The 27,914-nt window shown below is 37.7% G+C and overlaps 2 long non-coding RNA genes across 5 annotated transcripts; both read right to left on the bottom strand.

The window, feature by feature from the left end:
* On the bottom strand, positions 1 to 27,914 carry LOC136265594 (uncharacterized). Of its 4 annotated transcripts, none has more exons than XR_010705612.1 (3): positions 27,900 to 27,914; positions 803 to 1,047; positions 1 to 748 (listed from the first exon to the last, which is right to left on the bottom strand). It is a non-coding gene; the product is annotated as an uncharacterized lncRNA (long non-coding RNA). The 4 variants fall into 4 exon arrangements; XR_010705610.1 differs by having other exon boundaries at positions 27,887 to 27,901; XR_010705611.1 differs by lacking the exon at positions 27,900 to 27,914 and adding an exon at positions 27,883 to 27,897.
* Positions 26,210 to 27,773, bottom strand: LOC136265595 (uncharacterized). Its single transcript, XR_010705613.1, has 2 exons — positions 26,894 to 27,773; positions 26,210 to 26,790 (listed from the first exon to the last, which is right to left on the bottom strand). It is a non-coding gene; the product is annotated as an uncharacterized lncRNA (long non-coding RNA).

The raw sequence follows: 27,914 nt of genomic DNA, 5'->3' as shown, positions 1-27,914 counted from the left end.
TTACTGTTTAGCAAACTTTCATGAATAACATAATGCATGACAAGTTTATTATATAGTTATACCAACAATCAAAAGCTATTGCTAAAGTCTACAAAACTGCGTATGCACACATTGTCACTCTACAGAATAAATGCTATCAGTTCTCATGGATCTCCACCATGATGTAGTTGAAAACATACCGCTCATTTGTATTCTCCCTGTACACCTCCAGCCACAGACCTTGATCTAGATTGATAGAGCGTGTATAGGCTACAGGGCTAATCACTCCACTATCAACAGAATTGTAGCATGAACCCCATTTTTGGGAAGGTTTAATGGTTAGGACAAACAGTTCTGGTAGGATGGAAGAGTTATGATTCGCACCAGGAAACGTTTTCCTTGATAAGGCAGTAGATCCCATTATTGCTTCCACCCCTTGACAACGATCAGCTTCTTCTCGCATTTCAAATCCTACTCCATCATATCCATCAGAAACAAAGAATTTAGGATCACTATCTCCACTTCGTACTCCACTATCAAGTCCAATAGTCAATACTACAACGATATCAGCATCAACAGAGAGTAAATTTTTCTTCAGCAAGGGTAGTTTGAAAAGTCGTCTGTAGTTTATAGAGTATGTACTAAAATATAGTGCTGTAGCATTGTAGGTATAAAAGGAGGTAAACTCTGCTTTGCTGACTATATCACTGGGAGTATACACCTTGTAAAAGGGCAGTATTGTTCTCTTTGCTGGATCATCTCTGACCAACTAGACAGAAATACAAAATTTAAAATCTCAACACAAATTATATAGCATACGTACCTCACAGTTGGCTTGTAAGAGAAAGCACAATGAAAGTCCAATCACAAGATGCAGCATCACGAAGAAACTGATTTATCAGATGTCAACAGTCAGCAAACTCAAGCATTTATATACCAACGGTGGCTCTGATTTTGAGACAGCAGTCTATAGTCATTAATTAAACTTCATTAAGCCAGGTGATGTTGGTGGTAAATGTTTCCCTCAACATTTGCATATATATGGTTGTATGCACCGTTACAGTCATACTATGGAAACAAACATGAACACATTCACCATGCCATGCATGCATTTATAGACTAATTATAGTAATTGTATGGTTCTTCTCTTTATTCTAATCTCATATTATAACTTTATTATCAACAGAGTTAGCTACAGATATGCAGTGCTGTTAACCTCAAATTCACCTGTAAGTGTAACTTCTTACTACAACACTATTACCAAAACCCTTTTTTGTTGACTGATGATATATCTTGGTTTTACTAAACATAGGTATTAATGTAATACTTGTATCTGACCCTTGAGTAAAATCACACTGAGGGCATATAGGAAGGGGATTTCCAAATGCTTCAGGAATCCCCCTTTGAAATTTAGATCCAGCAGGAACCTACATAGCTCACTAAGTATATAGCAGTACAAAAGTGAGTGAATGACAACATGCATATATGCAGTACAGCTATAAACAATTAAAACTTACTGTATCAGGAAGGATCCACAGATGGGACAAGTAACCACTTTGGCAATTATAGGTATATTTGTTGCTAAGAATCAACACTTAATGGGTAAAATGTCCAGTGTTGTATTGGAAATGGTAAATTTCACTCGGCTTTGCCTCGTGAAATTTATCCCCATTTCCAATACAACACTCGTGATATTTATCCCAAATTTCACTGCTACCCATGTTATTCCCAGTTAATACCATACTCACTGCATATACGCATGCTGTGCATTAGCGTTGCTATGTACGCAATTTGTCACTATGTACTAAACACGCGTCAACACTAATTGGCGCTACATTGCTAACATAAATTCTAGCCAATGAAATTGCAATTACAACTTTTTCACTGCTACCAGTGGAATATGGGATAAATTTCACTGCTACTATTGAGACTTTTGTATGGGCAGTGAAACAGGTATGGTATTAACAAAGTTAGATCAGTGTGTAGTTATCACATCACCCCATTTTGCGAATAATTTTTCTACCTTATTTAATAGCTGAGTTTTAGTTCACATTATACTGCAAGTACAGTTGGACTAGAATCTCTATTAACTAATCCAACAGCAAAAGTAATTGTTTTATTACAGTATTTTGCTAACTAATGTATATGTTCTAAAGAACAGAGCTTTGTATAATAATAAATGGGCTTCATTATCCGAGTACATTCACTGGACCTGTGAGATGTCTACTGCAAGCTTGTAGGGAGTCAAATCTTCACATTAAACCTCTACCACTGTCCATTAGCTAGCTATAGGTTATACAGCATTATAGGACGGTAAACCAACTCATACCAATATCAAAAGCCTTTCAAGTTTGATCAGTCCATGCACTGTGGTGATACAACAGGTATATACCCAATTTGTAGGCCTGAGTCAACCAAAATGCTTTCATGAATTTCCCAAAATTTCACCTATTATGTTCAATCTTCAGTGTTCACATTATGCTTGTATTATGCTCCTAGATTAGCAGCATTTCTTATTATAATCTTGGAGCATTTTAATCAGTGAATCCTCTATTACTACAAAGTGACTGTTCTATTAGATAGTATAAATCTATGGAGCGAAGTACAATGCATTTTGAGCACTCTATTGTAGTTTGCATGATCTATTTTCATGGAATTAAGTTCCATAATTTGAAATACCCACCTAATATGCTAGCATTATGCTGGCATAGCACTCAGGTGTGTAGCCTGTTATGCTTTTTTATTATGCTGGCATATTTGACACAGGCCTATATACTAAGTTGTTTTGTATAGCTGTCACCGAATCATCATTTCTTACCATATATGGCCATACACATGCACGCTCATATAAAGACTTTTGTCTATGTGCTAATTGTCAGTGTTAATTTATTATGAAGACTCAATGGCTATAAATTTAATTTAATAAGAAAAGTGATGTGTAGCCACGAATTCCTTATACCTGGGGAAGACCAGAATGTGTATTACAAAACTGAAGTGGTGCAATTCACACATAGCTCAATCACATTAATTCCTATCCAAAAATTACTTCTTGCAGTTACAGAAATCATTCTCTCCAGATGTGGTAGCTATAGCACTTTCACACAAACTACTTAGCTACGTGTGTATTCAAAGGAAGGTGCATTATTAAACTGCCAACTTTGTTTGTACATGGTATGTTCAGGTAGGTATAACAACCAGCTATTATGTAACTGAGTATACAGCTTACCACATTTTGACATGACTGTCATACAAAAGTTAAACATTACAATGAAACAGTGTAGCTAAGTGGATACTTAAAATTTATATGTTACACAGCTAGGGAAAGAATATTCCACGAAAAGCAATTTTTTGTTCTAGTGTGAATTGGACAACTTCAGGTTTATCACAGTATTGCACTTCCCCAGGTATGAGGGACTTATGACTATGTACCACATTTCCTCGTATCGTGATTAATTTATAGACACCAAGTCTTCATATCAAGACACATGGTAGTGTGTCGTGCGGCCCAAGAAGCCGGCGCGCCACACTGTGAGTATATTAACGGGAAGAAAGAAAACGCAATTTTCACACCTATGTAGCTCTGTGATCCCTAATCCGATTGGAACCAAATTTTCTAGAGAAGTGTCAGCCCGTTAGGGGAGTCTACATACCAAATTTGAAGAAAATCGCTCCAGCCATTTCCGAGATACGAGCGAACAAAATTTCGTTTTAATTTGTTCGTTTTTTTTCTTCATCTTCATTTCGCACACTTCGAAAAATCCGCCATAAAACACGAATGCGTGCTCAGATCAGGCTGACATTTGGCACATTTAAAGGGCTCATTAAGGCGGATCTTTGTACCAACTTTGGTAGGAATCCATTGAACATTCACGGAGCTATGACCGATTATTTGCGTAAAATAAGGTCGAAAGTCTGTCACGCCTACAGGGTAAATTCATTGGAGGAATCAGTTGAAAATTGATACGTAGATGGAGCAACCATCGTAGGAGTGCCTTTTTGTGGTTGAAAGGAATTGGGATAGAGACCATGGAGATATGACACAAAACCCAACCTGTGTCAAAATTACGTGATCGATTTTTATGAATAAAAAACTACTAGTTTTCGTGTCTACCAGGCAAACCGCTTAGAGCAACGAGCTGAAAATCAGTATGTAGCTGGAATAATCATCATAGAAAATCCTTGCAATAGCAATGGCGGATCCAGGATGGGGCATTTGGGGCAAATGCCCCCTCCCCTCAAGAAATTGCATACAAGATCGAGATACTCTAATAGAGCAGTCAATTACTTTAATAAAGCAGTCACAATGTTCATAAGGCAGTGTAGCTTACCTATGAAGCTATAAATAAGGATTTTATTTTACGTGATATAATATATTTGGTAAAGGATAACTAGTTATTATTGTTGTGACCTTTTTTTTTTTTTTTTGCTCTTCAACTTTTTTCAGCAAGGTGCCCCCCTCTTTCCAAACTCTGGATCTGCCCCTAAATAGTACAGAAGAATCGGATTACAAACCACTGAGTTATGATTCGAAAGGCAACTACATGTAGCAAATGCAAGATCGAGATACTCTAATAGAACAGTCACCCTAATAAAGCATTCAGCTGCGTTTATAATTTACTCAATTATATTACATTGCTAGTTATTCTGTAGGGAATTCAGCTACAAACAAGTCACTCTGTAGTCAGATCAGCTAGAAGAAGGTACCTAATTTTTGACTCTACTATGTCTTGGACCCATCATGTTGCTAATGTGTGCCGTAGAATGTCGTACTATCTATGTTTGCTTAGGTCTCATTGACATGTTATTGACAATAGTTTGATGAAGATGTTATTGGAATCCCCGGTATTGTCTCATTTGTCTTACTGTGTAACAGTTTGGGGACCATCACTGGGAAGCACTCTACTGCAAAGGCTTCAGAGGATGCAGAACCGTGCAGTAAGGTTGTGTTATGACCTCAGGAAATACGATCATGTGTCTGAATTTTATCATGGATTACAATGGTTGCCACTGCCTTATTTTATTCAGTTTAAATCACTGTGTTTAATGTACCACCAGTACCACCAAGTTAAATGTATTCCACTTGAACCACCAATTGTTTTTGGTGGAACTACTTCTTATAGTACAAGGACACCAGTATATTTTGCAAACATACCTATGTTCCTCTTATGCTTTACTCAAGGTTTTTTTTATTATAAAACCATTCAATGGTGGAATGTATTACCATCATCTGTAACTGACTGTATTAATTCTCCATTTTATGAGTACGTGGATGTCCTTAAGCAGCACTGTGACTCACTCCTTTGATAATATTACTATGATTGTAACTATATGCATGTTTTTATTTTTGTGTGTGTTGTAAGTTGTTTACTTTGGTTGTCTTTGTATCGGTTATACCTTGCTTTGTTTAGTTTTTGTGTACTATCTATGTATTGTAATGTGTCCCTCCGGGCAAGGAAGAACAGCTGTAGCTGATTGCTCGGAGGTTAAATATATAAATCAAATCAATCAAATCAGTTCAGCTACAAAGAAACCATCATGTAGAGAGTTCAGCTGCAAACAAATCACCCTGTAGAGAATTTAGCTACAAACAAATTGCCCTGTAGAGAGATCAGCTAGAAGAAGTTACCTTGTAGAGAGTTCAGTTACAAAGAAACCATCATGTAGAGAGTTCAGCTGCAAACAAATCACTCAATAGAAAGTTCCGCTATGAACATCACCCTGTAGAGAGTTCAGTTACAAAGAAACCGCCATGTAAGAGGGTTCAGCTACCAACAAATCACCTGTAGAGAGTTCAGCTAGAAACAAGTCACCCTGTAGAGAGATCAGCTAGAAACAAGTCACCTTGTAGAGAGTTCAGCTAGAAAAAGTTACATTGTAGAGAGTTCAGCTACAAAGAAACTACCATGTAGAGAGTTCAGCTGCAAACAAATCGCCCTGTAGAGAATTCAGCTGCAAACAAATCGCCCTGTAGAGAATTCAGCGACAAACAAATCGCCCTTTAGAAAGATCAGCTAGAAGAAGTTACCTCGTAGACAGTTCAACTACAAACAAATCACCCTGTAGAGAGTTCAGCTACAAACAAGTCATCCGATAGAGAGAACAGCTAGAAGGATCACCTTGTAGAGAGTTCAGCTACAAAGAAATCACCTTGCTTCGGCACCAAATTCACCTGAATTGTTGTTATTAAAATTTTTACCATTAACCTACCATCACAGTCATTTCTTGGCTGCCACCTTGGATTTCACATCTTTTTTCACCGTAGCCTTTCTGAGGGCTGCACTCTTTTTTTTACAGCTTGGCTGTTTTGGATTAGATAAAATTTACCTTTAAGTCTTCTACCTTTAAGTCTTCATATAAAATTTACCTTTAAGTCTTCATATAAAATTTACCTTTAAGTCTTCATATAAAATTTACCTTTAAGTCTTCTTATAAATTTTACCTTTAAGTCTTCATATAAAATTTACCTTTAAGTCTTCATATAAAATTTACCTTTAAGTCTTCTTCATGAAATTAAATTAAATTTTATATATAATTAATGATTAATAACAGCTGGTCATACTGATAAAAAATTATAATAATACAAACTTGAATGGCTTTATCCATGTGTAATATCAGTATGAGTTGGCAGCTTTTGTGGCTCTTGTAGTTGACATAATATCATACAATAACGTAACCATCCCACTAGTGGACTAATGAAAACTTCTTAATAATAGAAGTCAAATTCTCACTTCAAAACTCTATACTAATGCTGCTGCATTTGTAACATTATATGGATCCATGCAGCCCACCACATGGTATATATTATATTCTTGTTATTAATTCAACAAGTTAATGTGTTACAATATAATACTCTCAATAGCACCTTAATGTATTATTTTGAAATACGTCAAGCAATTAGCCAATAGAATTAGTATTACACTTGTTTGTCTAGGTCCCTTGAATAAACCTGTAATACTAATTTGATTGGCTAAAACAGTATGGTGTGTTTCTATTATAAGTAAATGTCCGACTTGACAACTAGTGTTACCATAGTGATAGACACCCCATGGCATAGCAACGGTTGCAGAGTAACTGTTGCTAAGGTTAATGCCATTTTGAGTCCATATCAACGGTTGTTAAGTATGATTGGTCTTTTGCAGTGGTTATTTTTTGAATTTCTGTTGCCTAGTAACAGTTACTATGGTTGTCGGATTATATTGCAATAGGAAGGATGGCTGTGGTATTTGGGATTAATAGTTCTTGCATTGTATACAGGAAGGAAAAAGTGCTAGGCTTTGCAATGCTTGCACTATTAATCAAGAATACCACAGCCATCCGTCCTATTACATATATGAGCGTTCACACTTTTATTAGTAACTGTGATGATAATCTGATTAGTGACAACTCTGCATGGATATAATATTATACAGAATTTTATTATCATATGAATCTAGATTGACAGGAATGATTATCTAAACTGAAACCTTGGTAAAACATTTGGGTTGCAGATTTATCCCAACCAGTTGTTACACATGCAGTAAGGCTGTAACTGCTAAACAGTATAATAATCAACATGCATAGTTAGATCATAAAGACCATATTCACTGTATTTTTCTTTGTTGGCTAGTAAGAAACATGCAGAAAGGCATTTATGAACTTCTAGTAAAGCAATCTCTGTCTTTGTTAGTGTGTTATATTTCAAATGAAACTGTTGATGTTAAGGTAAATATATAGGATAATAATCCGTCCATACCTCCACAGTACTCTAATGAAAACACAGTAATGGACTCAGGATAAGTTTTCTTGAGAATATTGTTCTCACTTCTTTCCTTTACATATTAGCTATATAAACCAGTGAGGCAGTGTGCCATGGCTATTACATTGGCTGTATACTTGTAAATGATTAAAATCATAAAAAATGTTTAACCTTTGTGTACAGCTATATATGGATGGCTTATTACACACTGAGCCATAATGGCTTAATGGTTTATGAATTAATATTCTAACTACAGTGTGTGGGTGCACCGCATATTATGTAGATATAAAAATTTTATTCTTAGATGGATTCATAAATTATGTCAAGACTCAGTGTCTACATAGACCAATTAAAAAGCAATATATCTGAAAAAATATTAAGAAGTAAGGAAATGTGGTGAATGCATGGTGATGAAAACCCCCTTAACCATGCAGTATAATTAAATCTAATCCAAAACAGCCAAGGTGTAAAAAAGGAGTGCGGCCCTCAAAAAGGCTATGGTGAAAAAAGATGTGAAATCCAAGGTGGCAGCCAAGAAATGGCTGTGATGGTAGGTAAAAATTTAATAACGACAATTCAAGTGAATTTGGTGCCACTTGGTCTTGACACAAAATTCACTTGAATTGTCGTTATTAAAATTTTTACTATTAACCTACCATCACAGCCATTTCTTGGCCACCACCTTGGATTTCACATCTTTTTCACCGTAGCCTTTTTGAGGCTGCACTCCTTTTTTTTACAGCTTGGCTGTTTTGGATTAGATTTCACTTCTTTTTGTATTAGTTGTATACCCCAAAGCCGGCCATAGGCTTTGGGGCTTTTTAACCTATCTTTTTTTTCTTTACCACAGGAAGAAGAAAAGGATGAAGCAGATTTTATAAATACTTTGACTAATTCTGATTTTATCAGTAAATGTACAAATTATTATACATATCAAGACACACGGTAGTGTGTCGTGCGGCCCAAGAAGCCGGCGCGCCACACCGTGAGTATATTGACAGGAAGAAAGAAAACGTCATTTTCACACTTTTGTATCTCGGTGATGGCTTATCCGATTGAAACCAAATTTGCTGCAGAGTTGCCCGCCAGCTAGGGGAGTCTACATTCCAAATTTGAAGGAAATCACTCAAGCCATTTCCGAGATATGAGCGGCCAAAGTTTCGTTATTTTTTCTTCGTTTTTTTTTCCTTCTTCTTCTTCTTCGTCTTTTCGCACACTTGCAAAAATTGCTATAAAACGCAAACGCGTGCTCCGATCGCCTTGAAATTTGGCACACAGAAAGGGAGTCCAAAAGCGCATCCTAGCATCAAATTTGGTGCAAATCCGATGAATGGTTCAGGAGTTATGACCGATTATTCGCGTAAAACAAGATCGATTTGTTGTCACGCCTACAGGGTAAACCGCTTCATGGAATGAGCTGAAAATTGCTATGTAGATGGAGTAACCATCGTAGGAGTGCCTTTTGGTAGTTTGAAAGGGATCGAGATTAAGACCACGGAGATATGACACAAAACCCAACCTGTGTCACAATTACGCGATCGATTTTTATGAATAAAAAAGTATTAGTTTTTACGCCTACTAGGCAAACCGCTAAGAGCAATGAGCTGAAAGTCGGTGTATAGCTGGAATAATCTTCATAGAAAGTCCTTGCAGTAGTATAGAAGAATTGGATTACAAACCACTGAGTTATGATTCGAAAGCCAACTCTGTGTAGCAAATGCGAGATCGAGATACTCTAATAGAACAGTCACCCTAATAGAGCATTCAGCTAATCTATTTACTCCATTATAGAATTCTATTACATTACAAGCTATTCTGTAGGGACTTCAGCTGCAAACAGTTAATCTTATAGACAGTTAAGCAAGAAGCAAGTCACCCTGTGGAGAATTAAGCTACAATTATATCACTGTAGAGATTCAGAACATTACAAGTCACACTAAAGAGAGTTCAGCTATAAACAAGTCATGCACCCTGTAGAGAGTTTACCTACAATTAAATCACTCTCTAGAGAATTCAGCTACACACAAATCACTGTGCAGAGAGTTCAGCTACAAACAAATTATCCTGTAGAGAGATCAGCTACAAACAAAACACTTTGCAGAGAGTTCAGCTACAAACAAATCAATCTTTAGAGTGATCAGCAACAAACAAATCAACTTGAAGAGAGATCAGCTAGAAACAAATCAACCTGCAGAGAGATCAGCTACAAACAAATCAGCTTGTAGAGAGATCAGTTACACACAAATCAACCTGTAGAGAGATAAGCTAGAAAAAAATCACCCTGTAGAGAGTTCAGCTAAAACAAATCAACCTGCAGAGAGATCAGCTACAAACATATCACCTTATAGACAGTTCAGCTACAAACAAATTACCCTGTAGAGAGATCGACTACAAACAAATCAACTTGCAGAGAGATCAGCTACACACAGATCAACTTGTAGAGAGATCAGCTAGAAACAAATCACCCTGTAGAGAGTTCAGCTAAAACAAATCAACCTGCAGAGAGATCAGCTACACACAAATCAACTTGTAGAGAGTTCAGCTACAAACAAATCAATGTGCAGAGAGATCAACTACAAACAAATCACCCTGTAGAGAGATCATCTAGGAACTAGACACAATGTAAGGAGTTCAGCTACAAGAAAATCACCCTTTAGAGAGTTCAGCTACACACAAATCAACCTGCAGAGAGATCAAATCACCTTATAGAGAGTTCAGCTACAAACAAATTGCCCTGTAGAGAGATCAGTTACAAACAAGTCAACCTGCAGAGAGATCAGCTACACACAAATCAACTTGTAGAGAGATCAGCTACAAACAAATCACACTGTGGAGATCGGCTAGAAACTAGACACAATGTAAGAAGTTCAGCTACAAGCAAATCACCCTGTAGAGATTTCAGCTGCAAACAAATCACCCTGTAGAGAGATCAGGTAGAAACTAGACACCATGTAAAGAGTTCAGCTATAGAAGAGGTCACCTTATAGAGAGTTCAGCTACAAAGAAACCATCATGTAGAGAGTTCAGCTGCAAACAAATTACTCTGTATAGAGTTCAGCTAGAAAAAGTCACCTTGTAGAGAGTTCAGCTACAAAGAAACTGCCATGTAGAGAGTTCAGCCTCAAACAAATTACCGTGTAGAGAATTCAACAACAAGCAAATCGCCCTGTAGAGGGATCAGCTAGAAGAAGTTACCTTGTAGAGAGTTCAGCTACAAAGAAACCATCATGTAGAGAGTTCAGCTACAAAGAAAGCACCATGTAGAGAGTTTAGCTGCAAACAAATCACCTGTAGAGAGTTCAGCTAGAAACAAATCACGCTGTAGAGAGATCAGCTAGAAGAGGTCACCTTGGAGAGAGTTCAGCTACAAAGAAATCACCACCTAAAGAGTTCAGCTACAAAGAAAGCACCATGTAGAGAGTTTAGCTGCAAACAAATCACCTGTAGAGAGTTCAGCTAGAAACAAATCACCCTGTAGAGAGATCAGCTAGAAGAGGTCACCTTGTAGAGAGTTCAGCTACAAAGAAACCATCAGGTGGAGAGTTCAGCTACAAAGAAATCACCCTGTAGAGAGTTCAGCTAGAGGAAGTCACCTTGTAGAGAGTTCAGCTACAAAGAAACCATCATGTAGAGAGTTCAGTTACAAAGAAACCACCATGGATGTAGAGAGTTTAGCTGCAAACAAATAACCTGTAGAGAGTTCAGCTAGAAACAAATCACCCTGTAGAGAAATCAGCTAGAAGAGGTCACCTTGTAGAGAGTTCAGCTACAAAGAAACCGTTATGTAGAGAGTTCAGCTACAAAGAAAGCACCATGTAGAGAGTGTAGCTACAAACAAATCACCTGTAGAGAGTTCAGCTAGAAGAAGTCACCTTGTAGAGAGTTCAGCTACAAAGAAACCATCATGTAGAGAGTTCAGCTACAAAGAAAGCACCATGTAGAGAGTTTAGCTGCAAACAAATCACCTGTAGAGAGTTCAGCTACAAACAAATCACCTGTAGAGAGTTCAGCTAGAAGAAGTCACGTTGTAGAGAGTTCAGCTACAAATAAACCGTCATGTGGAGAGTTCAGCTACAAAGAAAGCACCATGTAGAGAGTTTAGCTGCAAACAAATCATCTGCAGAGAGTTCAGCTAGAAACAAATCACCCTGTAGAGAGATCAGCTAGAAGAGGTAACCTTGTAGAGAGTTCAGCTACAAAGAAACCATCAGGTGGAGAGTTCAGCTACAAAGAAATCACCCTGTAGAGAGTTCAGCTAGAAGAAGTCACCTTGTAGAGAGTTCAGCTACAAAGAAACCATCATGTAGAGAGTTCAGCTACAAAGAAAGCACCATGTAGAGAGTTTAGCTGCAAACAAATCACCTGTAGAGAGTTCAGCTAGAAACAAATCACGCTGTAGAGAGATCAGCTAGAAGAGGTCACCTTGGAGAGAGTTCAGCTACAAAGAAATCACCACCTAAAGAGTTCAGCTACAAAGAAATCACCCTGTAGAGAGTTCAGCTAGAAACAAATCACCCTGTAGAGAGATCAGCTAGAAGAGGTCACCTTGTAGAGAGTTCAGCTACAAAGAAACCATCAGGTGGAGAGTTCAGCTACAAAGAAATCACCCTGTAGAGAGTTCAGCTAGAGGAAGTCACCTTGTAGAGAGTTCAGCTACAAAGAAACCATCATGTAGAGAGTTCAGCTACAAAGAAACCACCATGGATGTAGAGAGTTTAGCTGCAAACAAATCACCTGTAGAGAGTTCAGCTAGAAGAAGTCACTTTGTAGAGAGTTCAGCTACAAAGAAACCATCATGTAGAGAGTTCAGCTACAAAGAAACCACCATGGATGTATAGAGTTTAGCTGCAAATAAATCACCTGTAGAGAGTTCAGCTAGAAGAAGTCACTTTGTAGAGAGTTCAGCTACAAAGAAACCATCATGTAGAGAGTTCAGCTACAAAGAAAGCACCATGTAGAGAGTTTAGCTGCAAACAAATCACCTGTACAGAGTTCAGCTAGAAACAAGTCACCCTGTAGAGAGATCAGTTAGAAGAGGTCACCTTGTAGAGAGATCAGTTAGAAGAGGTCACCTTGTAGAGAGTTCAGCTACAAAGAAAGCACCACCTAAAGAGTTCAGCTGCAAACAAATCACCCTGTAGGGATCAGCTAAAAGAAGTCACCTTGTAGAGAGTTCAGCTACAAAGAAACCATCATGTGGAGAGTTCAGCTACAAAGAAATCACCCTGTAGAGAGTTCAGCTAGAAGAAGTCACCTTGTAGAGAGTTCAGCTACAAAGAAACCATCATGTAGAGAGTTCAGCTACAAAGAAACCATCCTGTATATAGTTCAGCTATATTTTAAGTCACCCAGTAGAGAGATCAGCTGCTAAAAAATATACTGTGGGGAATAATGGGCATGTAATAAATATATGTATATAATTTGTATAATTACTAATAAAATCAAAAATTATTGAAGTATTAAAAATCTTCTATAAGCTCTTTTCTTCTTCCTGTGGTAAATAAAAAAACACATGGGTTAAAAAAGCCCCAAAGCCAGCCATAGGCTGGCTTTGCAGTATACAAATACAAAAAGAAGTGATATCTAATCAAAAACAGCCAAGCTGTAAAAAAAGGTGCGGCCCCCAAAAAGGCCATGGTGAAAAAAGATGTGAAATCCAAGGTGGCGGCCAAGAAATGGCTGTGATGGTAGGTTAATGGTAAAAATTTTAATAACGACAATTCAGGTGAATTTGATGCCAAGACCAAGTGGCACAAAATTCACCTGAATTGTCGTTATTAAAATTTTTACAATTAACGTACCATCACAGCCATTTCTTGGCCGCCACCTTGGATTTCACATCTTTTTTCACCATGGCCTTTTTGGGGGCCGCACCTTTTTTTACAGCTTGGCTGTTTTTGATTAGATATTTATTACATGTCAATTAATCCCTATAGGATAACTTCTTTTGCAGCTGATCTCTCTACTGGGTGACTTGAAATGTAGCTGAACTCTCTACAGGATGATTTGCTTGTACGTAGATGAACTCTTTACAGGATTCTCTCTACAGGGTGACTTGACTCTATCTGAACTCTCTGCAGGGTTATCTGTTTGTAGTTGAACTCTCTACAGGGTGATTTGTTTGCCACTGAACTCTCTACAAGGTAACTTCTTTTAGCTGATCTGACTACAGGGTGAGTTGTTTTTAACTGATCTCTCTACAGGGCGATTTATTTGTAGCTGAATTCTCTACAGGATGATTGTTTGCAACTGAACTCTCTACAAGGTAAATTCCTTTTTTCTAGCTGATCTCTCTACAGGGTGAATTGTTTGTAGCTGAACTCTCTACAGGGTGATTTGTTTGCAGCTGAACTCTCTATAGGGTGGTTCTTTGTAGCTGAACCCTCTACATGGTGACTTCTTCTAGCTGATCTCTCTACAGGGTGACTTGTTTCTAGCTGAATTGTCTGTAAGATTAACTGTAGCTGAACTCCTTACAGAATAACTTGCAATGTAAAAATAATTCTTTAACGGAGTAAGTTATAAATGTAGCTGAATTCTCTATTAGGCTGACTGTTCTATTAGAGTATCTCGATCTTGAATTTACTACACGTAGTTGACTTTGGAATCATAACTCAGTGGTTTGTAACGTGATTCTTCTGTGCTACTGCAAGGACTTTCTATGATGATTATTCCAGCTACACACCGATTTTCATTGTTCTAAGCGGTTTGCCTGGTAGGCATAAAAACTAATCAAGGGCGTGGTGGGCATTATTATTCTGATTGTTAATTAACAAAGCCCACTAGGGGCAACACGCTAATGAGCATTACAGTCACATATTATATTACTTACACAGGGGCGTAGGAAGCATGGGTGCCATGGGTGCTTGGGCACCCATAAATATTTCCAGTTGCATAACTAGTGGGTGTCAGCTCACTGTACTACATATTACTGAAAAGATCGAGATACTCTAATAAAGCAGTCACGTACACTTGTGACCTTTTTTTTTTTTTTTTGCCTTCAGCTTTAACACTGAGCACCCATAATATAAGTTAAATATCTTCCTATGCCCCTGTTACAGCATTCTTAAATGTTTCGAGATCTATTGTGTCGATGTTAGGAATTTGAAGGGAGTTCCATTGAATAATTGTTCAAGTGAGGAAGGAGTATTTGAACACATCAACTCTTGTTTGCAACTGAGTTAGTTTGAGGGGATGTTGAGCAAGGGTGTATAGGACACTGGAGTTGGTGGCGCAGGGCCGTAGCCAGACTTTTATCTGGGTAGGTTCTTTTAGAAGAAAAGTGGACCTTTTTATATGACATGTTTCAGATTATATTACGGTGCATGTGCGCACTTAGCGTGCAAAAACTAGGGGGATCTGAGGGCATGCCCCTCCAGGAAATGTTTTGAAAATAGGTTGAATTCAGTGGCATTTCAGTCAATAAAAATAACAATTATTAAGGTAAACTGAAGACCAGCTGTATGGATGATATCTGGAAATATATCTCTACTGCTAGCTACTGTAATTATACCATCTGCACATGCATGTGTCTAAATATAATATATTGGAATGTCACAGTGAATAAGAATGGGAAAGATTGAGCACTCTACCATGGTCAACAGGGGCAGAGGAGCAGAACAAAGGGTGTCTTAAACAATGAAATTTACACATTGCATGAAGTTGAAGCATTAATGCTATTCGTGAGCTCTGCATGGAGGGGCTTGTCCACCAAAATCTTATATTCTAGGTTTAGACAATCTACATACAGCTTTTAAAAGAAAATGCAATTGTGACTGTTCTATTAGAGTGATTGTTCTATTAGAGTGATTGACTGCTCTATTAGAGTATCTTGATCTTGCATTGCATTTAATACAAGCACTGAATGAGTTACTCGGAACACTTAATTTAGATTCTTATTAGTGGTATCTAGTAAACTGTATAGTTAATGGACCTTCGCTTCTGAAAATTTGGGCTTGTATACTAAAATTGTGGACCTTTTGGTTAAATTATGGACCTTTTTGCTAAAATTGTGGACCTTTTTACTGAAATTGTGGACCTCTTCTCCAAGAGGGTGGTTCTTCAGAACCTCCTGAACCCCCCCTGGCTAAAGGCCTGTGGCGGTAAGCAATGATCAGGTATTGCTAGTAAGTTCCTGACAATCTTGAATAGGAAGGTGAGTCTAGCAATTGTTCTTCTGTTTTGAAGTGTAGGCCATTCAAGACTGGTTAACATGTCTGTGATGCTATCATGGTTTTGGTTAGATCTGTGCCAAGGTTTGTTCAAAACAAAATGAGCGGCGTGGTGTTGAATCATTTCTAGTTTACTAATACTAGTGTGATGATAGGGGTCCCAGGTGGCTGAGCAGTATTCTAATGATGGCCCGGGTAAGAGCAATTGTTTGTAGACGTGTTCTTTAATTTCTGCATGATGGTGCATTGTGGAGATTTCTTTTTAAGAATCCAAGGAGTCGATTTGCCTTGTTACAGATGTAGTTGATGTGAGGATCCCATGATAGTTTGTGGTGGAGACAGATTTCTAGGTAATTGTGTTCTAATATTGGGGTCATTCCAAATCACCAAAAAAAAATCCTGACCCTTTCAGATTTTCATGAAATTTGGCATAGACATGGACTCTACTGAGAAACTTTATCACACCAAAATTTGACCCATTCTATTGATCTCCCTTTAAGATATGACCACTCCAAATTTATTACAAAATACTACACTGGTTTAATAAAATGGCCATAACTTTGTCAGTGATTATCACACAACCTTTATTGTTTAGATGTTTGGAATGCTTATTAAATTCTCTTTCAAGTGATATATAATTCATTATAATTACTCAAAGGAAAAGGTCAAACCACAAAAATGTGACTTTTTTCTTTGATCTTACGTTTTTCAAAAAAGGATATTTCAATTACTTTCATTTTTTGTTCATATATTCTTCTAATACCCTTCTTTCATGACAGTAAGTTTGAAGTTGGGATGGCAAGTAGATCATGAGTTGTGGCTACATACATAATTTTACATGTTACCGGGGGTATAAGTATGAACACTATTATAACAATACAAACTTTTAAATTAAATTATAGTATGGAATCTCATCAGAACATGACCAAGTTGTAATACACATACAGTTGGAGGCATAGTATAGAAGTATCATAAGGTGATTAAACAGAAGTATCAATACTCACCATTTCTGAAGCCACACCAATATCTCCTATTACAGTAACTATGTATATCGATGCAGTTATAATAACAACATGATTTGGTGCAAATACCATCAGGAGTCCATAATAGAGGTTTTATGAACTCCTGATGCCATATAGTGGGAAAGGTTTAGTAGTAAATTATCTTATGAAAGGTTTGACAAAATTGTGTAAACTTCACATTAACATTATGAAGTTAGAGGGTAAATCATTCCTTATTCACCAAATTCTTCAGCTAAACTTTTCTGTTACTCTGTAGGACATCTGTACATGTCAGCAGACGCTACATAATAACAGAAAAGTTTGATGGAGGAAATATTTGGTCGAGAATTTGGTGAATAAGGAATGATTTACATTGGAACCGGATATCTAAGCCGGTCAAAACTTTGGGCCGGTCACGATCAGGCTGGTGGCTGCTTTTGACAGGTGGGTTAGTATATAGATACTGTATCTCATTTGGAGAATTTATAGTTGGCCCTTATATGGTGGCCTTTCTATACAGTCACTGTACCAAATCAAAACCCTCCAATTTCATTATTTTAATAGAAGCCTATTGTGAAGTTTCCACAATTCTGTCTAACCTTTCTCTTACAAACCTTACAGTATCATAAGATAATTTGTTATTAAACCCTCCCACTATATGGTATCCGGAGTTCATAAAACCTCTATTATGGACTCCTGATGGTGTTTGCACCAAAATCATGTTGCTATCATAACTGCATCGATATACATAGCAATAGGGGATATTGGTGTGGCTTCAGAAATGGTGAGTATTGATACTTCTGTTTAATCACCTTATGATACTTCTATACTATGCCTCCAACTGTATGTGTATTGCAACTTGGCCATGTTCTGATGAGATTCCATACTATAATTTAATTTGTATTGTTATAATAGTGTTCATACTTATACCCCCAGTAACATGTAAAATTACGTATGTAGCCACAACTCATGATCTACTTGCCATCCCAACTTCAAACTTACTGTCATGAAAGAGGGGTATTAGAAAAAATTGAAATATCCTTTTTGAAAAAAGTAAGATCAAAGGAAAAAGTCACATTTTTGTGGTTTGACCTTTTCCTTTGAGTAATTATAATGAATTATATATCACTTGAAAGAGAATTTAATGAGCATTCCAAAAATCTAAACAGAAAGGTTTTGTGATAATAACTGACAAAGTTATGGCCATTTTATTAAACCAGTGTAGTATTTTGTAATAAATTTGGAGTGGTCATATCTTAAAGGGAGATCAATAGAATGAGCCAAATTTTGGTGTGATAAAGTTTCTCAGTAGAGTCCATGTCTATGCCAAATTTCATGAAAATCCAAAGGGGTCGAGATTTTTTTTGTTGATTTGGTATGGAATGACCCATTGTAGCCAGTGGAATGTTGGACATTTTGTATGTGAAAGTACTCTTGTTATGGTGTGTTGTTATCTGTAAAATTTTACATTTGGAGATGTTGAATTCCATCATCCAGTCAGCTGCCCATCTTGTTAGTGAGTTTAAATCATCTTAAAGCATTTTATGCGTTTGCCCAACCATCACAGTTTCTTGCCCAACCATCACAAGTAGCTTGAGGATTCACAGCAGCACACAAAATGACGCTACTTTAATACTGTAAGCGTAAACATGTACCTCATCTGTTGAACCATGACTTCGAAGAAAGGATCGAGATAGATGGCGTATCACGTGATCCATTAAGCGGGAAAATCCATTGGGAAGTCCCTATAATTACGTTTCATGTAGACGCACATGCCACGCGCCTTGGCGCGGTTTAACTTAGAAATTTAAAATGGGGTAGAGGTGTGGTACCGTATCTCTAAGCCACAGTGAATGATAATCGTCAGTAGGATTCAGTGTGGATGGTGCAGGCAGCAAAAGATTTCGTTGCAATGGACCTGTCAAGCATTTTTTTTTTGATAAGGAAAGTACCGTATAGCCTAACTTACTGCTGACGAAAGAAAACGGGAAAACGTACTCTTCTAGATAACAATAATGGCAGATGGAGCTGGAAATGGAGAAAAGGTCAAGTCATTATAAAGTGTCACGTGCACAATTTGTACTGATTAACCGAGTTGCGGTTTACACCAGATTCATGCAAAATGTACATTGGCTGCTATGAGTCTGGGACAAAGCATTCTTGGCATGCTGATATTTGTGATAACATTATAGTTCATAAATTAGCGCCCCCAGCCTTCATTTGGGGTTATGTGGCATTTACTTTAAAAAGCATTACATATCGCTGTGGTGGTTGGTCTGTAAGCTATACTGCCAGTTGATTGTAGTAAATATGTGATAAACTATTTACATTGTTGGTTCTTGTAGGATCAGCAGTTTGATGTCACATGATGCTCGGCTACGACGATCGTCGGTGGATGCCACAAGTTTCATATAGCTAGCTAGTAAATTTTTGCTTGCATACAAGCAGCATTTGTTTACACTATAGCATAAGTAGCTGTTGGCCTTGTGTGCATACATTTTTCAAAATTTTCTTTGATAATCTCTCACATGAAAGTGAGTGTGTTTCTTGTGTGTGCAGGGGCAGAGGAAGTAGTTGATATGAGGGGGGCTGGGCTGACCCAGACTTATGGAAGTGAGGTACTACATTGTCTCTGGTTTAGTAAAGTGAGACCAAAAAAAAGGTCACAACCAGCTCACAATAGCTGCCCACCCCACTAGCTATGCATTTATAGCTGATAAACTACATAAAAATCCTTGCATAGCTCGCTACACACTACTCTAATACTGTGACTGCTTTATTAGAGTGACTACTCTATTAAAGTATCTCGATCTTTACCGCGGTTTCCAGCCCCACTCCAAGAAGTGTGATATCATTTTGAGGGGGGGGCTAAGCCCCCTAGCCCCCCCCCCCCCTTTCCACCGCCTACATGTGTATGTAGTTAAGTTGATGTTATGCACAACCATCAAATATTGGCTGGCTACGTCCCTGTTTCACTGAGAGTGAGAAGGTGTTGCTGAGTAAATCTGCAGCTATTAACCATCAGTGTTGGGAAAGTTACTTTCTAAAAGTAACTAATTACATATTACTTGCAACTGAACTATTTAGTTACAGTTACATATTACCCATAAAATAAAGTAACTATTATGATATATTACTTTGTATCCACAGCTATCACGTGTGAAAATTCCGCCTTATTACATGACATGATTGCGTTATTGGACAATGTACAAATCTTGGTTATAAGTAAGAAGCTGGTGAATAAACTTCATTCAGTAGGCTTCATTACTTTGTTGTGGCTAGGCGTTACTCAGTGGATTACTAACGAGATTAGTAACTTCGTCACTTGTAGTAATAATATTACGTAATATTAGATTCGTTACAGTAACTGTATTACTTAGGTAACGCATTACATTTGTAAGTAAAGTAACTTGAGTTATATTACCTGTTTTATAGCGTATTTCGTTATATTACTTAGTTACCACAAAAGTAATGTTACTCTCAACACTCTTCAGTCAAGAACTGCAAAATTTAATCAGCAGATCACAAGTACTGGCAGAGCACACTGGACCGATAACTTAGCAGCTGTTTGCATGGAACAGGTTACTGGTAAATGGTGGTGAACAATTTGGAGGAGGGATGCGGCGATCATGCCGGCATAATTTCGAGCATAATAGGTATTTGTGGGAATCAGGAATTATGCTAGTATTTATGGGGTGCCATTTGTCTCAAAAACCCAAAAATTGAGATCTAAACTAAATATCGACAATATTTACTAAACATCGATGACATTTTCTAAACATCGACGACATTTACTAAACATCGACGACATTTACTTTTTTTAAATTATTACTTTTTAAAAAAAGTACACATGACAACAAATGCTACAATTAGAATCTACAAAACACTATATAATCACAACGAATAAAATACAACTACTGGGGAAGGGGAACAACAAAGATAAACTACAGGGAAAGGGGGAAGTCATCATCACTACCTTGCAGAGCCCAATATCTTAAAATCATTTGAGCATTATTCACCTATAAACAAATTAAACAGAGAGTTGTTGAAGTAGATTTCTTCTGGCCACTTTAGGTGAAATGCCACCTATGGGTGGTGGTATGATCAGCAATAGAATTAAGAATTGACAAAGCAAAAGGTGTCCATACCCCAAAGCTTTCCACAACTAGTGGAATGAAATCACCTCCTGCCTTCTCCACAATAGCAAAGTGCTCCGCATCCTTAGCCACCTCTCCAGCTGCAGCAGCCACCCCAGCACAGGAAGCGGAGGAAGAAATATGAGCAGGCTGAGTAGTACTGTGGACAGAGACATCAAAATAGGCAGGACGACCAAGTTGATAATCATGATGGAAAATGTCTCCTGGACGTGAACTGCCATCAAAAGAGGCACGTTGCTCTTTAAGAACTCCTGGATGGTCTTGTAATAAGGAATGATGAAGAATGTTAACTAAAGCATCATGGCGGCGGATTCTCATAGGACCATGGGAACAGCCTAAAAGATGGTCACCAAAGCAATCTATGGAAGAGAGGCACGTAAACAATGGGGAAATGGGAAACAGAGAAACTCCAAGCCATAGATGCAAACCAACAATAAACTCTGGAGCTTTACTAAATATCGGCAACATTTACGGTGGGGTCTAATCGACAGAACGGAATAAAGCGGAATGGAATCAGGGGCTAAACTACGGAAACACGGAACGGAACACTATCTTAAATCAAGGTCTGCAGCTTACTATTGCCCTACAACTTTACTAGCGGTCCTTCCAGGTGATCAAATTCATCACACAATTGATCAAAATAATTTACGGATCGATTGTGGGTTTAGTTGCTATTAGTAACGAAATATTGTGGGATTAGTTGTCTTAGTTCCGGGAATGGATCTGTAAAGAGCTTTTGTTGTTTTGGCTGATCAATTTGATGTGATATTTACTACCAATTCGATCATAAGTGATGTATCCATAAAGAAAGTAAAAGAAACTGGTGATAGAAGGCCATTTCACTTGGAGATTTATAGTGCTGTGTGTGGGATTGATTATTACACTCTCTGGAGCCGTTTTAAAAAATAATTAAAAATGAGTGGAGGTTATACAACATACCTCTTCTGTGATATTCATGATATCAATTTATATTGCAGTAGAATTCAGTAGCTATTGAGTTGAAAGTACCTTTCTGTTACTGACTGACACTAGTATTATTACAAACTAAATATTTGTTTTGGAAAGTCTTGTTGGGTCCTTGGCTGCATTAAGTCTGCAACCTGTCACTAATCCAGGAAAGTACTCCCTCTCTACTTTGAATACTCAGGATGATGCTTGTCTGGATGCTGCAATGAATGGTTTCTGGGGGTGGTCAGTCAGAGAAATGCTTTGTTGATGTCAGGGTTTTCAATCCTTATGCTGCTTCCAATGTGCTCCTCGCTATCTGCTGCCTATAAGAAGCACGGGAACATCAAATGGCATTCTTATGGCCAACACATCTGTGAAGTTGAACATGCCTCTTTGATTTTTTCCGCTACTAGAGGACTGGCTCATGAAGCCACTATTTTTACATCTCACCAAGTGGGAAGACAGTTACTCTGGGTTGGCTTCATTGCTGTCTTTCATTTTCCTTGCTGCGCTCTGCTATTGCCTGTATCTGTGGTGCTCAGTCATCATCTGGTCACTTTGACAGAGTTCCACCCCAATGGATCTGGTAAGGGTGGAGTCTCATTTAAAGGACTAATTTATTCTTTAGGTATTTGTTTTCTGTGTGTTATTGTGTGGTTTTGTCATTTAAAATGTAATTACTACTGTTTAAAAAAGTCCAGTAGCTAGACCAACAAAATTTTCATAACCCTGAGGGGTTAATGTCAGTCACTTCTCCCAGTCTCTTTATGCAACGTCTAACAAAAAATGATTAATTTATAGTTATTGTATGGGAAAATGCTGTGTAATATGTATAGTTATGTGCCAGAACAGAAATTCCACTGACTAAACATTCACAATGTTTCCCATTACACCTTTGACGCAACTTCTACATGCATATGATCAGTGCTTGTCAGAGTTTATTCCATTGTTGAGACATGATAGCATTGCTTTAGCTTCTCTCATTTTACACCTACAAAGGGGACTATTTTAAAGTCCAGATGCTTATAATCAACTGGGCCTTCCATTCGTCTGCAGAATGATTATCAGGATGATCCTTTTTGCCAAGCCATTGTTGCCCATAAGGTTATGTTCATCAGCTAAAAAATGGTTCTTACTGAAGCATGAGAAATTATACTGAAAAGTGGTGCAGAGGAAATCCTGGATCCCAGGCTAAAGTTTTGAAAAATCTTGGGAAACAGTTGCAGTATTGATTGGCATTGTTAGTTTACATTATTTTAAAGCCTTTACATTGCAAAAAAAAATGAGAGTTGCACCCCCAGACCCCAACTGAAATTCTACTACTGGTCTTAATAGGAATATTGGATTCAAGACTAGAAAAATGCATTATTTCTGTGATTAGTGGCAGCCACAGAAGGTTCTTTCAACTCACTACTGAGAATACTTATAATGATAATGCTTGGTCTATACTCTACTGGCAGTGTTTCAAATCTACATTTCATTGATTGCCACATTCTGTCGTTGATATGGCTGCACATCTGTTTCTCACACACTTTACAAATTTTTAAAGTTTCATTGCCTCCTTTAACTGAATAGGCCAGCTGCTTTTCCTCTTTCAAATTGCGACATCAGCTATAATAAAATGAGACCATAATAGTGATTATCAGCTCAGATGTCAGTCAGCAGCAACAGCTAACACCTAACACATTATCTAATGTAACAATTACAAGACTTGCCTTGTCGTGTGTTTAGCGAATGGTAAAACATTACTAAGAAGGTTAATCCCACAATTAAAATTTCGTTACTAATGACTACTAAACCCACAATCGATCCTTTGTTATTTCAATCCACTACTTCGATCACCAGAGATGCCACTAAGAAGTTGCAAGGGCATAGCTATTCAGCAATAGTGAGCCACAAGCTTGATTTTTAAAAGTGTTCCGTTCTGTAGTTCCGTAGTTTAGCCCCTGATTCCGTTCCGCCTCGTTCCGTTCCGTTCTGTAGATTAGACCCCACCACATTTACTAAACATCGACAACATTTACTAACCATCGACGACATTTACTAACAATCGACGATATTTACCAACTCAGCTGCTTTCGCGTTTTAATTTTCTGCGGATCCTTTACTATAATAACATTATAGGCGCGTACAATACTAATAATTGCTGATTAGCTGCTTGCGACTGTAGATGAATCATCTGTGGTACTACGTGACTCATTAGGCATTCGGAACTCCTTTAATGTTGCGTATCTATTAAGGTCAATGTTGCTGTGTTGGCGACGAGTTGGACTGAGAGGAAGGAACTCATCTGTGAGCATAGGCGGATCTAGGAGACACTGTCAGGGGGGGCCAAGGGGGAGCAAGAAGTTTTAGTGCACAACAGTGTTTATTTCACTGTGTAGGCATGAGGCTATTATGCTCCAAAAATTGAGCATTATACTTTTGAGCAGTGCTCAAAAAATCACCTATTATGCTTTTGAGAATTGCCCATAATTCCCAAAATTATGCCACCATAATTGGCTAATAATGCCAGTTTATTGCTGTATCACACCATTTTCGTTGATGTCTAAGCTTCAAATAGTCTTGGATTCTTTAGCTGGTTGCTGTATTAGAGTATTTCATTTCAATGTGACTGCTTTATTGGAGTAAATAATAATCAACGACTGCTCTATTAGAGTATCTCGATCTTTTAAAACGAAATTGTTCAATCTGTAGATTTTCTTTTAAAACGAAATTGTTCAATCTGTAGATTTTCTTTTAAAACGAAATTGTTCAATTTGTAGATTTTCCTATTGTTAAAGCTTTATAATCATCTCAAAATGCTAGCATAATTCCTGATTCCCGCACATACCTATTATGCTCGAAATTATGCTGGCATAATCGCCACATCCATATCACTGTGAGGATAAGAATGGCGGAATTCTAGTACACAAGTTATATTCATTTGTATAACTTTATTTAGCATATAGCTGGATGAATGATGGACATACAGTTTTTAAGACTGTAGTTGGAGAAAATTTTAAAAATTTGACCTCCTAGGTTTGAATTTGAGAGCATTTTTGATAGCACTTAGCTAACAAAGTGTATGCTTTGCAATGCATACAAAGATTGGTTGGCCTATCTGAGATAAACCTGTTTGATGGTAAAGTGCATACCAAAACAAAATAAGGAGTAGCTAGCATTGTTATATTTGTAAATTGATGACATTAGAACTGCGACTGTTCTATTAGAGTAGTGACTGCTCTATTAGAGTATCTCGATCTTTCCACAAAAATTCAAATCTATTTGTCTCGCTTTCTTTATAGTGTACAGTTTAGCTATAACTGTAAAGTACATTTATAACTGTTGTCTTCTATTTGCCCATTGGCTTTCTATACTTCTGAATACACTGTGAATGCATGATTCTAGTTTCTGGTATCAATATAGTACTGTAGGTCCAAGGGGGGCAAGAGAAGGGCCAGGGGGGGTACAGCACCCCTTGGCACCCCCTCAGATCCGCCTATGTCTGTGAGGATACGAGGTATGGGGTTAGCCTCTAAAGCTGTAAATGTGACAGCATGTACACTGCACGTTTTTCATTTTTCAATGTTCCGGTGACAGATCTCAGTCTGGCAGAGGCAGACTCTCACGTGAACGAGGGTCTGGAGAATCTAGAATACAGGATTTGTGCACAATAACAGCTAGAGGAGCTCACCTAATATCGGACGGGCTCCAATATCGGACGCCATTTCTCCTAAACTACAATGAACATTCAAATATTCTACACATCTCCAAGTAAACCAGTGCTTCATCAACTCGTGTACCAAGTTTTAGATCTCTCGGGTTCTTGGTCTCGGTATAGCAGTCTTTTGAAGACGGTCATACATACATAAGCATATAATGTGAAAAAGGCAACTGTTTTAAATGATCATTTCAAATCTGTATTCACAACTGATGACGACAGCAGTACCATTCCTGACAAAGGTCCTTCATTACATCCATCTCTACCAGCATTTGAAATCACTGAACAAGGAGTTTACAACATTCTAACCAACTGTGATCCATCAAAATCTCCTGGTCCAGACTCCATACATCCACTTGTACTAAAGACAACAGCAGCTGAAATTTCTGCTATGCTTACTCACATATTTAAACAATCGCTAGAAACTGGAACTGTACCATCCCAATGGAAACATGCCTATGTCAGTCCAATATTCAAGAAAGGCCAAAAATCTGACCCAAAAAACTATCGCCCCATCTCATTAACATCAGTAATATGCAAATCAATGGAACACATTATAGTAAGTCAAATAATGAAGCATCTGGAAGATCAAAATATTCTTTCTGACAGACAGTTCGGATTTAGGTCTAAGCACTCTTGTGAGTCACAATTATTTATCCCCATCAACAACATTGCCAAACAAATAGACACAAATTTACAAGTTGATGCTGCAATACTAGATTTTTTCTAAAGCTTTTGATAAAGTATCTCACTCAAGACTCCTCTACAAACTAAGGCACTATGGAATAAGAGGGAATGTATTACACTGGCTTGAATCCTTTCTTCATGGTCGCACACAGCAAGTTATAGTAGAAGGTTCTAAATCATCCACTTGTGATGTAACATCTGGTGTTCCCCAAGGGTCTGTTCTTGGACCAGTTCTATTCTTGATTTATATCAATGACATCATTGCCAACATCCAAAGTGAGATCCGTCTTTTTGCAGATGATATCCTTATTTACAAAACCATTAAAACACCACAAGACCATAAAATACTTCAAGATGATTTAAACTCACTGACAAGATGGGCAACTGACTGGATGATGGAATTCAACATCTCCAAACGTAAAATTTTACAGATAACAACACACCATAACAAGAGTACTTTCACATACAAAATGTCCGACATTCCACTGGCTACAGTATTAGAACACAATTACCTTGGAATCCGTCTCCACCACAAATTATCATGGGATCCTCACATCAATTACATCTGTAACAAGGCAAATCGACTCCTTGGATTCTTAAAAAGAAATCTCCACAATGCACCATCAGAAATTAAAGAACACGTCTACAAACAATTGCTCTTACCATCATTAGAATACTGCTCAACCATCTGGGACCCCTATCATCACACTAGTATTAGTAAACTAGAAATGATTCAACACCACGCTGCTCGTTTCGTTTTGAACAAACCCTGGCACAGATCTAACCAAAACCATGATAGCATCACAGACATGTTAACCAGTCTTGAATGGCCTACACTTCAAAACAGAAGAACAATTGCTAGACTCACCTTCCTATTCAAGATTGTCAGGAACTTACTAGCAATACCTGATCATTGCTTACCATCACCAACTCCAGTGTCCTCCACCCGTGCTCAACATCCTCTCAAGCTAACTCAATTGCAAACAAGAGTTGATGTGTACAAATACTCCTTCCTCCCTCGAACAATTATTCAATGGAACCCCCTTCAAATTCCTAACATCGACACAATAGATCTTGAAACATTTAAGAACGCTGTAAGTAATATAATATAATATGTGATTGTAATGCTCATTAGCGTGTTGCCCCTAGTGGGCTTTGCTAATTAACAATAATAATAATAATAAATGTGAAAAATTGTCGTTATGCTTAATGAGAAGATTTTATGCCAATCACTTATTTATACCTAAAGGGAAGATTTTACACCACTCTTCTCGTTAATGACAAGCTTTTACGCTAAAGTCATTGGTGTAAAAAGCATTATGGAGTCACTATATGTACTACACGTAAAGGGAAGATTTTATGCCAACCACTTAAATTCACTAATTACAGGACTACCCTCACCAACACTATAATCACGTGATCCATACTACTCAAAACTATCACGTGATCTACAGCAACGTGACGTTCACATACTGTACACCTCCGTGTTCCATCAGCTTACATACTAGCACTCCTCACAGTTCTTAAGATTAT

This window comes from Dysidea avara, chromosome 9, assembly GCF_963678975.1.
Source record: "Dysidea avara chromosome 9, odDysAvar1.4, whole genome shotgun sequence".
In the NCBI taxonomy this organism is placed as follows: Eukaryota; Metazoa; Porifera; class Demospongiae; order Dictyoceratida; family Dysideidae; genus Dysidea; species Dysidea avara.
The sequence above is the reverse complement of the archived record's forward strand: the minus strand, read 5'-3'. Positions and strand labels throughout refer to the sequence as shown.